Consider the following 13,906-nt stretch of genomic DNA (forward strand, 5'->3'; position numbering starts at 1 on the left):
ACCCACCACAGAAAAGGGACTGTGGCAGAATAATTTGGAGTTTGCTAAAAGGCTCCCTAACATAATATCTATGTTAAGGAGCATGTCAACAGACACTTGTGTGTGACAGATGGCTCACGGTGGAAGTGGAGTTATATTGTACTAATGTGTACTAACACAATAACATTTTTGAAAAGAACTTCTCCGATGCCATGTCAGAGCGACGATGAGGATCATATTCGGCTCATTCTTTTCGCAGCGTGAGCAGTCACGCTGTCATTGCAGGACATGAGGTTTAATCAGGCAGTTGAGGGTATCAATGAAGTGAGTAACTCAATTCAAATCAGAGATGTTGCAACGTTGCCTCATCTGTTATGTGTATGTTGAAATGTGTGTTTAGAAAAAGCAGTGGTTCTGTGAAGGTCGTTATCGTTTTTTTATTAGATCATGTCATCAGATATCGACTCTCTTAAAAAATATATATCGACAATACGATTGTAAAAATGACTTGTAATGTAGAGAAAAGCAATAGTTCTTTAATATTTCACCTGAACCTTTTGTTACATGTGTTTTTTAGCTATAAGAACACAGGTAGCTGGAGGATGTCGTCATAGAGTCTCACCTTTAAAACATGCTCTGCCTTCACCTTACACTTTAGTGATAAATGAAACCAGAGAGACTACAATAACTTTTGAGCTTCAATGCTCCCTGTGTACGTGACACTGAAGGGGAAGGATCCTAGAAATCCAAAAGGTTTTTTTTTTTTTTTTTGATCATTACTGTCAAAAATGTACTTTTTATCTTTGCAATAGCTGATATTTCTTTAGGACACTTCAATAAAATGTCGACATCTTTTTCAGCAGCAACCAGATACCAACGCTTATTGTTGCTGTGATGAACGCATTGGTAAGAATAAAATGTTGCTGACAGTCACGTGGATTATAAAATGTCTGGAAAAGTGGGTTTGAAATCTTGAATATTTATTGAGTATTAATTTTTTAAAGAAAGACAAGGTTTTGTCTCACTATCAGTTGTGTCAACATTTCTGACTTCTTGAATGGCTCAGTTACAGCCATCATCTCTCAACTGGAAGGTCGAGGGTTCAATCCCCATATACGGGCAAGACCCTGAATTGCTCTCACTGCTGCGTTAGGAGCGTATAAATGTGTATGAATGGGATTAGTTACTTGATGGGCAATATACATAGCAACCAGCCATCAGTGTGTAAAAGGGTGGGGGTGATATGAAGTGTAAAAAGTGCTTTAAGTCTTCTGAAGACTAAAGCGCTATACAAGCTCAAATCCATTTATCATTTTTCATATATTCTTAATCACAATATCAACGCATCAGCTGAAGTGTTCCATTTAGATGCCACTACTTCAATGTCCACACAAAGGGAACTGAGATTTGCTTGACAGTCTGAGCACATGTCCTTTTCAGATGAAAATAAGTAAGAACAATTGTTAAAACAACATGTTTTAATTAGCATTCTCTGCCCTTGAGAAGCTTTTGTGTTTATGAAAAAAAATCTTTGAAAGTGAGTGCATATCAGGAATTGGATGCATGCTTTAGAGAAATTTTGAGATAAAGTTACATAATAAATGACTGCACTCAATGCTTATGGAAAACGTTTATGGTAAACTGAACTGAGATCTTACAGGCTTGAACTACAATTACTATTAAACAAAATGAATCAAATAAAACTCATGAGATTTTTTTCTTTTTTAATTTATGCCTTAATTTGGATTGGATGGTTCAAGAGTGTCATGTATTGTGGGGAGAGAGAGGGCGGGGGATGACATGCACCAAACAACATCCGGATCTGGAGTTGAACCTGCGGCAAGTGCAATAAGGGTTAGCCTCTGTGCATGGGGAGCCTGTTCTGCTAAACCAGCAATAAAGATTTTTCTTTTAGCTGGTTATAAATCTGACCAAACAAGACCATCATAGCAAAATGTGATCTGACTGACAGTGCCTTTGTGTATGTTTTCCATGAAAAAGATGTACGGTGGGTTACAAAGAAAAAACAGCTTTAGGAATTGTTCTTAACAGATTACTACTTACGTATGTACGGGAAAAGATCAGCGAGGACATAGACATATTGCTTGGGTCACAAAGATGGACATAAAATTAGAGTTCCTCAAAATAGCTTTAAAATCCTACCATGGACAATACATTAATAATGTGAATAAAAATATGATTGCATCTCAGATCTGATGTAAAACGTGCTATCTTAATCCCTTAAACGTTACGTCAAAGATAACTTTAACTCTGCAGGGCATGCAGGACAGTCATTTAGATCTGTAAAACTGTACAGATCTCTCCAATCTCTGAAAAAAACAAGATTTTTTTAACAAGGCTATAAAAGAAAAACCCTTTAGATATGCTTTGGAATTTGAGCTTGTAAGGACTACGTTTTCTTTGAGTATGGGACCTGTTCCTATCAGTCTGGTATGCTATCAAGTACTGAACTCAAAGCTATTCATGTTCAGTCCACAACAATTCAGCCTTTTTTTCCTCGCCAATTGCTCCCACGAGTGTCTGGAAAGTTGAGAGGAGGGTCTTGCTCCCTCACAAGCCAGATTGACCTGCTTTTTGTCCAGACAACTATACAATAGGAAAAGGTCACTTTTCTTTTATTGGTGTCTTTGCATTTCGGTGGTATATATGTTCCTCCAAAGCAACTGAGTTAGTAGTAAGAGAAACTAGATTTGTTCTTCACAATATTTTTCATGTGTGCTATATAGAAATATCAGCTATAACGTGGAAAATTTGATTTTTTGATTTTTAACTAATGAAAATTGAATGCTGGCTGTCAACAGAGTGGTGGGCATAGATGAAAGTGCGTGTTAAAGTTAAACACATTCGTCGACAGTATACTGCATTTTTTTCTCTCTCAGGTGTTTGTGTTAGAAACCAAGACTCGAGTGTGCGCTTTCCATTCTCTACTAGCCTACTTTTATCTTTATCTGTGAATAATCATTTAGAGCAAGGTCATTTTGATCTTCTGCCTCAATAGGCCTCAATTAAATATTCATTCATTCTGATTTGGCCTCCTCTGCAGTTTCTTTGGTATGTGCGTTAAAGGGACAAAAGACTGTGCTTTTGCTAACACAAGCTTGGGCTTTTTCAAAGAGACCAGGCACAATTATATAGAGTTAAACAATCTTTTCCACTAATCAACAGAGTTGTTGGTAAAGTGTTTACTTTGGCTAGGATTAGTGATTTATTTCCCCTTGAATCTTAAAACAGAAACCATTCAGTTATTCAGTTTGCAAAACTTCATTAGGCAGTCTCAAAGGTTAGTATTTTGAATGCTGTGCTGAACATCTACATGAATTTCAGCTATTTATCTGCAATTAAACCCCATTTGTTTCCTTATTGAAAAAAATGTAAAGTATGTGCCTTGAACCTGCGATAGTATCAACACTATAAAATCTATAAATCTAAAGAAATGATCAAACTCCTTATGTGTGCAGGATTTAAATATTTCTGTCAAGTGCACGATTGGAATTTTTTTTTTTGTTTAACCCTGTCGCACAATGGCAATATGCTTCATGGCTGTAGGGATTGCAATATTACTGTGTTTTAATCAAATGCAACACTGTTAAATAACTATGCAATGGTTTAGTCATAATGAATTTTGTAATGCCTGACTTGTATAGAGCCAGCAGCTCTATATTGTCACAGTCATGGAGCCCTCAACATCCCATGTTCTCTCCATCAATCAATCAACTCATCATTTACTCTCGATTATTTATTTATTAGCTACTCTATAAAATGTGAGATGGATCATCTCAAGGGGCTCTTCATCAAATAAAATGTATTTTAAATGTGATGAGGAGTTACTGTCTATCTAATAGTCAACTAATGGTTTACTAGCAGTTAGTTTCTCATTCATTAAAATGTGTGTACCTTGTTGTAGAGTCTTTCTGTTGAATGACCCTTGGCCACCATTTATAGGTTGACGTCCTCACAAAGCAGTTACATGTCTTCACATTCAAGCACATTTTAAGAAAAGTAGAGATCTATAGAGACATTTCAAATAGATAATTGGATTACTTTTTAGTAAAGGATTTTGTATTCATGTGACTTTGTTAATGAATCAAATTGTTCACAACTGTATGATTGCTCAAGGAAGTTAATGTTAGTCTTTCTTGGTGATGTTAGCTTTTGCCTGAGGCCTCCAATATGTTTTAAAACTGCCACTGGCTTTATATTGTTCTTAAAATACAGCAGTGTAGTATGTTGTTTGTTTGTCCATGTCTGTCTGTCTCTTTGTCTCCACCTATTTCTCTCTTTTTGCCTCTTTTCCACTTACTTTCCCTATCTGATCTTGGCAGACAGCTGTTTATCAATGAGTTTGGTTCTGCCTGAGGTTTCTGACTGTTAAAAGCATTTTATTCTGACCTATACTTAGTTAAAAAGTCGGTGCTAGTCGTGGATTGATTCTGGGTTGCTCTAACGAATGCGCCGTTCCGTTTGATCACACAAGTTGAAAACTGACATCGTAAAAGCACAGCATGTGTGACTATTTTAGAGTCACTATTGTCCATTAAAGCAAAATATTACAGTCCCAAATGAGAGAATTGTAAAGCATTGTTAAAATGCTGAAAATGTTCATTAATTTTGTTAAACAAAAACAAAAAATGGGAAAATGTGAGCACTCTGACCAGTCTTCCTTTTTGCTATATGGAACATATCTGCAGCCTTGCCATTACATTTATCACTTGATTCAGCAAGTATCTCAAAGCACAGCGGGTGAACAATAGGTCCAAGGATGATTTGCACATGAATGATGTCTCTGAATGAGAGTGGGTTACAGACGAAGGCTGTCTCTCCATAGTCGGGGCAGGAAGGTTTGCTCCCCTCTGGCCCCACTCCAAAGACCAGGTGAGATTCTCTGACACAAAGGGCCAAGAGAAATCTGTTCAGCATGGACGCCTTAAACCCTTATTATGGTGATGCTTTATGGAGGATTTCATTGGATGTATATGAAAAGACTCCTCGTCTATTTTGCACATTTCATTTTAAAAACTGGAAAAAGGTATAAAGATCAAAATATGTTAAGCATCAAAAAAGAGCAACTTAAGGTAGTAAAGTGAGACTGATATTTACTGCAGGATATATTTATATATGTACTGTATGTGTGTGTATATATATATGTGTATATGTATATATGTATGTGTATATATGTGTGTATATATATATATGTATATATGTGTATAATGTATATGTATATATATATATGTGTGTGTGTGTATGTATGAATATATATGTGTATATATGTATGTGTGTGTATATATATATGTATATATGTATGTGTGTATATATATATATGTGTGTGTGTGTGTATGTATGACTATATATATGTATATGTGTATATATGTGTGTATATATATGTTAGACATGTATGTATGTGTATATATATATATATATGTGTGTGTGTGTGTATGTATGACTATATATATGTATATATGTGTATATGTGTATATATGTGTGTGTATATATATGTTAGACATGTATGTGTGTGTATGTATATATATATATTAAATGAATATATTTATAATAAACATCTGTAAAGTGACTTGTAACTGAGGCTAAAGTGCCAGAGTTAATGTGTTTAGTTACGTTTCAAGACCAATAGGCATTCATACAAATTACTATACCATTTCCAATATGTTCTTCGTCTAGTTCAACTTCTACTCAAGCTTGTTCTAAACAGTGATCAGGTGTGGTGACTCCTATTGAAGTTCTTACCAAACACATGACTAAACAAAATGTTTTATGAAGTCAATCTATAGCTGGCTTACTTACCTTAGGTTCACCAGGTGGCGGATTACACTGTCTGTCTGTCTTTAAACTATTAACACAAAAACATTCTGTTACTATAAACACAAATGCATGAATGTCCTTGTATAACCTGTAGAGAGGCTGGCAGTTGATATGAAACATGCTGTGTTAAAGTGCTGGCTTCTCTGACAACAATACAGCAGCCAGTAGGCTATGACTTCCTTCTAAGTTTTGATTCTGGTCCAGAATGGTTTGTTTTTGTTTTCATCAGAGAAGGTAGGTGGTTTTAAGGCAGTCCCACACGGCCATTTTAGAAGCAACCAACAGTTCATGCAAAAATTGAAAGTGTGCAAAAGCACTGGTTCCGATATAACTGATTCTAACCAACCTAAAAAGCCTCTGCATTTTTCTAATAAGCTCCACAACCAGACACCTGGTAAAACTAGGACAACTACAGAAGGCCTACTGGAGAGGCTTTTGATAAATGGAGAGGTTAGAACACAGCAAGGTTTTAAGACCAATGCAGAGCTGGCTTAACACTTAAGCTTCCTTGTTCATGATATGGCAAATGCATGACATGTGCATCGAAACTAGGGAGGAGGGGTCAGGGGGAGACAGCTCTCTCCAGCGTTTTGAATTTGGACTGCAGTACCAAGTTGAAATGCTGCCTGTCAGAGTTACATATTGCTCCTTTAAGTATTTTTTTCTTTTAATAAGAGGAATTTTATCGGAAACGTTTTTTTAACTGTTGGAGCATAAATTGAATTGATGTTATTTATTCAATAACGACAAGGCAATTTAACATATTTTCAATACAAATTATTAAATGTCCTCTACAGTGGGTTTATAGCTAATACTAATTTCCAGCTCTTGTTCCTTTTGGGCCTTTGCAGAATTTAACTTCTGTGGTATTAGAATAATCAAAGAATTTGAAAGCCAACATCATCCAACTTGCTAACTGTGAAGTAGCAATGGTGTTATTATTGATGTGTAGTGTGTTGAAAATAGCCCGCTTTACTCAAATACTTTATAGGTTTATAACATACATGGTCGCAGTGATAACAGTAGAAAACAAAAGTAGTCCTTGTATAAATTGTGGATAATAAATCATCGTAAGTATGAGATACGTTTGGTCCTCATACTGTTTCATGTTTCACGTTTGATGTTTCAATTGAAGATTCAGCACTTCAGTACCATTTTGGCAAGGAACCATCCAGTTAACTGGTCACAGTAGTAAAAAACTTCTAGTGCATAATCTCAAGATAAAATGTTACAGTGCTTTTTACATGACGACAAAACAAAAGTAGTTACGAATGTGGAGTACTATTACTGAGCACTGGGCTATTGGGTTGATGTTCCGTAATGAAATACTTATTATTAAGGCTACATATTACATTATTCTGAAGGAACAGTGACCATTCAAGCATATGATTTACTAATAGCAACAATGAATACTGAAATATTCCCAGGTTTTGGTACATTCACTTGTGTTTCAGGGCTATGTTTCAAGTAGATTAATAACAGAAAAATGAAAAAAAAAATAGTTAGATTGAATAATTTGCTCAAAACATGCTTTGTGATAACCAATGTGCTCCAATTCTACGCCTGCCTCTTGTCTCTCAGTGTGAGTCTTATTCTGAGGAGACAAGGAGGGCCTGCTTTGCTGAGCCATAATGAAGAGACCCAAACTGGAGCTGTGGTCAGAGAGTTCCAAATGTAGATTGGCAGATCCCTGCTCAAGATGCTTCAAATCACATTATAATTAACCGCATTTAGGATGGAGAGCAGAGAGTCCCTGCTTAGTGCTATTCCCATGATTCTCTCTCTCCCTCTGCCTCACACGTTACTCCTCTGTCACTCTCTTCCTCCATCCCCATCTCTTGCTGTCCCCATTTTCAGTTAGGGTAATTAATATGGAAAGATGGAATGGCATCATATTCTACAAATTCCTATGAGATTGACTTGCAAAAGCTGTTAAAGCCAAGTAGGCAAATTAGTATTCATGCAGGTTTTCCTGATGCAAGTCATCTTTCCCTGTGGGACCAAGTAGTAGATTGGGTAGACAGGCAGCGCTCATCCTTGATTATGTGAGCAGAATGCCACCACAGAGCCTGAGCCCAGCAGGAGAAAAAAAACATTCCTTAGGCAGTAAATCAATTTCTGTGACCTGCTAAATGTAATTGACTACACTCTAATTCTTTAACCCTGTGTGCGAGGGTGAAAACACATCCTGAGGTAGAATGATTACCAGCTATTATAAAATCCATGGTTTCTGTATCCGTTAATAACCATTTACTGCAAAATTATACATGGTGACAGTAAACAACTGCTTTAATGCACTAGTCATGTCTTTGTTTAGTCAATCAGCTGGATCTCAGAAAACCACCTATTATTCAAATAGGAAAATGGTTTGGAGTTTTTGCTTTTAGATACATGGAAATTTGTATGTAAATTGAGATGTTAATATTTCAGCTTGTGCTGAATTCTGGGTATGGCCTTTACTGTTAAGGTTCATACACCATAGGATTCCCCTGGAGCATTTGAGGCTGTTTCTCTACATAAAATGATTTGGCTATTATAGATCCACGTTATGTTTGCTTCAGAGTTTTGCACAGAATAACATAGGTGAAAAATATTGGAATGCACCAAAATACACAAATAATCTTTTGTTTTATTTTTTGTATATTCCGTTCAGTTTTCAGAGAATGCAATAAAATTCCAGAAACTCAAAATAATTGCCAAAAGCATTTTTTAGCTTACTAATGTATCATTAATTTAATCAAAAACTTCTTTTAATGCTTTTCGTTTTTACTATTGTGTTTAAAGGGGATGAATACGTGTCCCTTGCCTAAACTTGACCAGTTGTCAGCGGGCCCAGGACATGAGCTCTGATTTTGGCCTGATTAATTAGCAGTCCATCCTCAACAGGCCGTTCCTGCATTCCTATTAGACAGATCTCAGCAATCTGGTGGAAGGTAATTTGGTGCTCCATGCACACAGGGTGCAGCATTGACACCTTATGCTTCATGATTGAAGGCAATCTCCTGGGGACAGCGCTAAATTTATTCATGGTGCGCTCTCCCACAGCCACTAGAGACGTGTCTGTGCCTGTCTGCTTCACATCCGCAGATTTCCTGCTCTGCATCTTTCCCTGAATGCACAAATAATACCAAATGATCTGAGGGAGTTGTTGCAGTGTCTTATATTCCTATCCTTGCAGGGACCTCTGGTGATCTCTTGCTGAGTGACTTTCCCGTGTTCCAAACATGAGTCTCTGAAATGGAGACAATGCTTAATGTCAGGCTGGTGAATGTTAACGCATTTACAAATCCTCACCCTCACAACCTCTTCCATTTTCTCTTTCTCCCAAGGGAACGCACATGTTAACAAAGTTACGTGCACATGTCTGGTGCAGCAGGGTCACAGGAAGAGGCATTAATGTGATTCCTTGTTGATGGCTGAAATCTGTTGATAATAGAGATGTTAGCAAAGGTGATCAAAGCAGATTAGCCCAAGACACAGCAGGGGGATTGGTTGGGTTGGCTGTTATTAACATTGGCTGTTATCTGGGAGTTGGCACGCTTGCTAGTCCTCACCGTGGGAATCTTGGGTCAGCCATAAGCATGGAGGAGAAATGCTAATGCTCAGCTTGAATCAACAGAACTGTGACTGCCTGCCATTGTTTTTTCACTGCAAAGGTCTCAAAGCACTTATTCGTCAGTGACACAAACAGGTGAACTTTGGTTTTGCAAAGCTTTTTGTCTTGTTGCTTCAGGGTATGCAGGTTAAAACATGGCTACGATAAGGCCATTTTTAAGTGAATTAGCCACAATGCTTGTGTGAGTCTGAAGTACAATATCACATACTGTATCTATTTGCATTTCATGTGACAGTGTTTAGCCTCGAGCATCACAAACATTAAAAGCTGTGAGTGAGATGAAGGTGAAAACACACTATTAGATGACAGTAGTATCTCTGAGAGCATCATACAACCTCTCATCTCTCACAGTGATAAAAGGAAAGTGCGTGGCATCACTCCTGAGGATGCAAACTTATTTGGAGTTATTGAATCATCAGAGCAGAAGAGGCAAACAAGTGCCCTCAAGTCTTGCAGTGCTTGAGCTGCAAGAGGTATTTTGACAATTAGCATTATGAATTTGTTTCCCTCGACATTAAAACATGAGTGGTATCAATATTTGTCACAGAATGCACACACATGCCGTTCCAAGGGTAAAGGTTAGTGTATTTCCTCTGGTAAATCAGTTGGACTGCAGAGCAGGTTTGTAACAGATCCTAATTCTTGCCACGAGTGAGATATCAGTGTGGCATCATTCAACTGAAAGTGTTTCAGTTCAGTGATTTAAAGGGCAGGGCAGGTAATTTTTGAAAACCAGCATGTTTTTGAAAGTAGCATCCTCTCTGTTCTCCGTCTTCACCCACCTCCTCCCCTCTGTGCTCCCTCAAAAGCCACGCCCCTCACTTACATGCACCAGCACCATCGGTGCAGAAACAGATTTCAGCTCATGCTTTCAGTGTGGGCTCCAGCATGCATGGGGTAGAGAGGCTTGATTGGTTTAGAAAATGTGTTCCGATTGCCGAAATCGGTCAAAGTTTTTGTATTTACAACAGCTACAGATTACAGATTTTTTTTCCGTTCCTTTTTCAGAGCACATGAATTATTGATTACTGTCAGGACCTAAAGACAATTTCAAACAAAATCTTAAAAAGTGTATCTGGAGAAAATTACCAACCCTACCTTTAAGAGGGAACAGTTGTCAGGACAATGGTTAAGACCATAGCTTTTTATTTCGAGTAAAACATAGATTTTCCCAAAAAGAGAGAACATTTCAAATAAAAAGCTGTATTCAGATATACATATATACTGGACAAGGGTTTATAATTTAAGGCAATATTAAACAACAAATTATCAAAAGGTTGGCTGATTATCAGGTTTATATCAATATCAGTTCTAGCACCAACAATGACAATAATTTTAACAAATTTACAAGAAAAATAGGCAGTTAAAACTGTTCATATCTATCATAGGAACATTTTCCATTCACACTGGATAATCAGATCCAAATATCCACAGTTGATGTTTAGATCTCCATGTTGAGGGCTTGATTTTGAAACCACTATTGTGCCAACCTCTATGCAGACTCAGGCAAACTTTGTTTTGTCTGCCACGCATCAAGAGAAATAATTGCAGTTCTTTGTATGCAAACATTGGCACGTACACAGCAACGTATGCCATTCAGTAAGCTCTCTTTTCAGAAGCTTCATACTCTGTGGAGGAAGGCCAATCTGTAGGCCTATTCATAAGCCCCCTGCTTTGATATGTGTTTGCTCAGTGCTATTTTGGGAGAATACCCCTTGTAAAAAATAAAATACATTTCCAAGGCCAAACATGTGTTGATCTGTTTGTTCATTATTCAGAAGAAAGTATGCAAGATCAAAAACAGACAAACCATATACAGCTCTGTAAGTAGACACTAAAGACACAAACTTGAAACTGCTGACAATTGCATTTGAGGTCGCTTTTAAACCAAAGCTTCTTTTGTATTTTTGGCCTTCATATATGTTTGTTTTAATGAATTGAGTGTAGAGAGGATCTACATCAATTCACTCATCACTATGAGTTTGCGTTTATTCAACCTCAATTCAAATGTTTGATATGAAAAAATCCTCCAATCCATCAAACAATCGGTCATTAGTCTTCAGTGGTCATATGCATTGTGTTAAGAAGGACAATGTGGATTTTCAGTCTTCATAAAAAATATCATGCTGCATCTCCTAGAAAATAGCCTGAACAGAAATCAGCAATAAGGCAGCTTGCGAATCTGAGGTTTTGTAGCTATGCTGACACAGTCTGTCAATAAATGAATTATATGAGGCTTCCTTCAGTAACATTCACATGTTCATAACGCCACACATGTACCCCAGACAAGTGTGTCTACTCAACATCTAAGTCATGGCAAAAACAATTTTTTTAATGCCTTACAACTAAATACATCAACATTTAATGCTTTTATGTGCTGCATTCCAAGTATTACTAACTACAATTATGTCAACCTTGAATTTGACTCTAAAACAAAGTCTGATAAAAGGAGGTTTAGGCTTTGTGGAGGGTGAACCATAAAACGAGGTTGTTTCATGACAGATTCTCTGTATGGAGTTAAAAAGACTTTGCTGATGACAGCTTGTCCCTTGAATTCATCCATAGACTAACAGAACAGACGCAACAGATTTAAATTTAGCAGGTTGTTCAGTAAGAATATTGAATACATGGGCTTAGTGGTAGAGTCAGTCGTCTCTTAACCTGAAGGTTGGTGGTTCGATCCCAAGATCCTGCAGCCACACGTCCGATGTGTCCTTAGGTAAGGCACTTAACCCCAAGTTGCTCCTGCTGCTTTTGGTGGTGTGTAAATGTGTATGAATGGTAATTAAAATGTTTTTTCCCTAAAAAAATGAATTATAGAATACAGTTCAGTTACTTCACTTCTAGATGGACTATCTAACTACAGTTAATCACTTGGCGATTATATGAATTCTGTCTGTGTTTTTGTCACTTTGCATTAGACATCACATTTCTTTGCGTACATCATATTCATTATCTGTAAAGGATTCTGTCTGTGCAATATGTAATGTGTTTATATTTGCACTTTTTGACTGTTCCGCAGTTTGGTCAAATGTTGAATGTTGGGTTTTTGTCATTTTAACAACTCCGTTTAGAAATTACACAAAACAAATGTAGAGGTTCAACAATAACTCTTGTTTGTCAATCAGGTAATATCTGGCTTTTAAATGTTGATCATTCCAAACCCTATCTGTGTACTGGAGCTTAAAACTTTGCTCTGTGGGCAGCATGTGAACAAAGTTTCCTGATGCATCAAACAACCTTCTGCATAGATAATGTCTGGTTGGAAATAACATCTGGATAACAAAAAATCATAACACCTTAAAACAAAGGATCATTTTTTTCTGTGTTTGACGGCATAGCTATCTCAAGTTCTAAACTGATCAACATACTGTAGATGCTGACATCATTGCTCATTTATCTAGCTACAGTGATAGACTAATCCTACAGCGTTATTTTCACTTTGAAATGCAGATAATAGCTTGGTTTAAGTGCAATTATTGTTCATTTTTAAAAAATGTCAAACATTTTTCACTACGTTTATTAACAAACACTTTTTAACGTGAACAACTTTCCAGAGATGCAATACTAAATGAATGAATAGATTAACCAGATTACAGATTAACTGAGTTACAATGACACATTTCCTCATTTATTACACATTCTCATGTGGATGTTGGTCATGTGTCTTGGCTAATTATGGTTAAAAGGTGAGAAGGGTGAGCTTGCTTCTGTAAATTCCCTTTTCATTGGTGCTCTACCGTACTTTCTCATTTTTGCAGTGAAAACTCTCTCTGGCCCAGAGTAGAGAAGCGCATGCTGACTGGAGTACATGTGACACACGACCAAGTTCATGTGAAGACTACTTTTTTAAAAGGTCATTTAACTTTTAATATTATTATGAAATCCATATACTTAATAGGGTGTATGTTTTGCTATTCTTCTCTAATCCCAACTGTGGACTTCAGAAGAAATGCAAAATACGATTGGCACAACAACAAACATGATGAAAAATAAGTCAAATTGAACTCATATTGTACCTGCCTGAATTTTTTTATAAACCATGGAACCAATTCCATAAGCTAAGAAATCATTTTAAACCTTATGTAGTTTAATCATTGTTTTATTGCACAAGAGAAAAGAAAGTGCTTGATGTCTTGTTCTTATTTTTGATTTGAATTGTTGTGTGGTTACACTTGTTAAAAGTTTGAAGCCCTTAGAAACGAGCTTGACAGTATAGGGCTGGGTGATTTAGCGAAGGGCAACACGGTCAATCAAAGGCCACCTTTCCTCTCTCAGCCCTTGCTTTGGGGTCTCCCTGACAGTAATTCTCTGATTTGACTTTGATGTTCCAATTTGTGGCTGATGAATAATTGTCTGGTTTGCTGATAACTTGTGGGAGTCAAGTGTATTCTGGTGGCACTCAATGCAAATGGGAGATATTTGGGTCCTTCAAATCACGACTGTAGCCCTTCTACATTTGCCTCCCCGTTCAGT

The sequence above is a fragment of the Symphodus melops genome (genome assembly GCF_947650265.1).
Source record: "Symphodus melops genome assembly, chromosome: 19".
Lineage (NCBI taxonomy): Eukaryota > Metazoa > Chordata > Actinopteri > Labriformes > Labridae > Symphodus > Symphodus melops.